Here is a 2,555-nt window from a genome sequence, read left to right as displayed (position 1 = left end):
GCGGTGTCCAATCAGTGCATTCACTGCAGAAATAAAAGCCCATGCTTCTGTCCAGACTGAGCTCATCTGTTATCCAGGTTGCATGTCTGTGCATGAAGCCCCGCTTCTTTCTCTTTCTAATTTACTGCCATTATTCAGCAACTCTACACCTCTCAAGTCTGACAGCTTGAGCTGAAAAACGGGGGCAAGATAATACATAGAGCTGAACGGGGTATGACGAGAGAGAGAGAGGCCAAGGTGGTGTTGATTACCTTGTCAGCAATGTGCCTGTTGAATTTACACAGCCACTGAAAGAATAGAGAGAGAGGCTAAGAGGGAGAAAAGAGGGGAGAGGAGTGAGGCTGTTAACTGCCTTTCCATACAAGGAGAAGTAGGGGGAGGAAAAGGGAAAAAAAACGAGGAGGGGGAGGAGAAAGCAGGAGAAAGGAAGAGAGAAAGGGTAACATGAGGAGATACGGAGAAGGGAGGAGGAGAGAAATTTGGAAAGAGATAAAGACGGGCAACCGAGGGATAAAGGTTGATAAGGCTGCACCAGAAAACCGGTTACAATAGGGAGCAAGTGGAGCTGTACCCTCTCTGTGAGTCTGCTGCAGCTTCTCTCTGTCACTGATAATCCAGCACAGGTAGGGAACACACACTTCATTCATTCACTGCACAGAAAGCCTGGGTGAGTTTAACCCAAATACCCACTTTAATGGAAAATCTTGCTTAAGAAAATGTATAATTTTAACCTTGTCATTATTGCCTCTGAAATATAATGTAATATAATCATATAACACATCAAATTTCAATTGAAAGTATCTAATTCTGCAAATTCAGCGTTATGTTATACTGCATGCATTTAAAAAGCCCAGACTGAAGGTTGGTTGTACACAAAACTAATTCGTGATCTTGCAGCTAGCTAGTAAAGTATCTAATAATTACACTATTCTCTCTGAAATGTAGCAGATTTGTGTTAAGTGGCAGTGATTGAAATATTCAAGTAAATAAAGAGATGAATCAATTTCCCATCACTGAACTCTTCCCTTGCAGGAATGATTCGACTAGATGCTTATTTTTCTGTTTCACAGCTGATTTTTAGTTCTTCTGTTTTCACATTATAAATCCATATCGTCAGGAAAGCCAAACTGGGGCAGTGCCTCCTCACTTTTCTTTTGTACCAGGTGTCATAATGTCCCCTCCAGCTACACGAGGAGCAGTGAAAGTTTCAGACCTGCCGTCGATGTGATGCACAACTAGCTGCGTTTTCTCTTTGTATGCACGAATGAATGAAATGGTTGCGTAGAAGTAGGCTAATTTAAGACAGACTGATGTGTCTCCCTTCTCCACACAAACTCCTAAACCGGCCGTTGCTCCGTAAAAGATTTTCATGAAAAATCTTGGCCACAAAAGCAAATTATCCCCTTTCCATTTTCTTGTTAAGAACAAACGTACCTCCGGCTGCGTGAACAAATCTGTGCTTTTGTGTTCATAACCGAATGCCTTTGTGTATGAGCTGAGGTGAATGTGTGTATTATCTCTGCTTGAAGCCACTTTAATTGCACAGTAAATGTGCCCGGAGGGCGGCAGCCGCTTAAGTTTGGCTCTGCGCCGCATCCCCTTGTTTTATTGTGTCTCGTGCCTGACAGAAAAACCGCTGTGTTTGTCTGTCTGTGCCAACTGGTGAGTGCACATCTAAATTGTGTGCGTGCATGTAACTGCGTGTTTGACAGTTTTTGTGTCTTTTATGTGTATTTTTTTTAAAAAAGAAGCTATTATCTCTGCGTGTGTTGCAGCAGCACGCATCAGCTGGTAGTGTGTCTGCGTGCTGACCGATAAAGCTCACCGTGTCCATGTGGGAATTCAAGAAATGTCTCTTTAGTGTGTTACGGGGTCAGTGGGATGAATTCAAAAGGAGCGTAAGAGGGTCAAATAAACCAGTCTCACTGTAGAGCAGGTCAGAGTTGATCAGAAACAAATCATTTCAGAATAAAAGATCATATATGTCCAGAGTGTTTAAGTAAGTGTTTGCATCACCCTGTCACAGCGTTGACCTTCTTTTCTCTAATAAACATAGTGGAGAGAGCAGACAGGACAGTCACAGTTACCAAGTTCACATGGTGATGTTAAAGCCTGCAGGGTCCAGGTCATGAATTTCCACACACAAGATTCAGTCACAAAGATAAGATAAGAAGCTGAAGTTATTCTCTGGAAGGAGACCCATACTTCTCATCCTGAAGCTTCATCTGACTCCAGCCAAGCTGCAGCAGTCAGTGAGGTGATCTGATGACTGAGCTGCATGATCAAAGCGGGACCTCTCTGTGTCACCATATGTGGGGTATTTTTTACAGCTGGCAGTTAAACAGTGCAGTGGAGACATTTAATGGAGACGGGGAATGGATAAAACACGCTGTGAGGACGCGGTCAGAAAAGTGTCAGAGTTGGAGTTTTGCAGCTATATTGGAGGAGTAATACTATCTGACCCCTGAAAATAGACTTCACTGACAATGTGGACATGAGTGTTGTGTGTGTGTGTGTGTGTGTGTGTGTGTGTGTGTGTGTGTGTGTGTGTGTGT

At 43.2% G+C, this 2,555-nt stretch overlaps 1 protein-coding gene across 2 annotated transcripts in view; it reads left to right on the top strand.

Annotated features, from left to right (window-relative positions):
• The first annotated feature begins 496 nt into the window (after nucleotides 1-496).
• spon2a (spondin 2a, extracellular matrix protein) overlaps nucleotides 497-2,555 on the top strand; it is a 14,895-nt gene continuing 12,836 nt past the window's right edge. The window contains exon 1 of one of the 2 annotated variants that reach the window (XM_005719811.1): nucleotides 497-578. The gene's annotated coding sequence lies outside the window, so the exon portion shown is untranslated. Of the gene's footprint in view, nucleotides 624-2,555 lie in introns of both variants that reach the window. The other variant, XM_005719812.2, reaches the window with a different exon arrangement.

This window comes from Pundamilia nyererei, unplaced genomic scaffold, assembly GCF_000239375.1.
Source record: "Pundamilia nyererei isolate P.nyererei 1_Seehausen unplaced genomic scaffold, PunNye1.0 scaffold00001, whole genome shotgun sequence".
NCBI classification, from domain to species: domain Eukaryota; kingdom Metazoa; phylum Chordata; class Actinopteri; order Cichliformes; family Cichlidae; genus Pundamilia; species Pundamilia nyererei.
The sequence above is the reverse complement of the archived record's forward strand: the minus strand, read 5'-3'. Positions and strand labels throughout refer to the sequence as shown.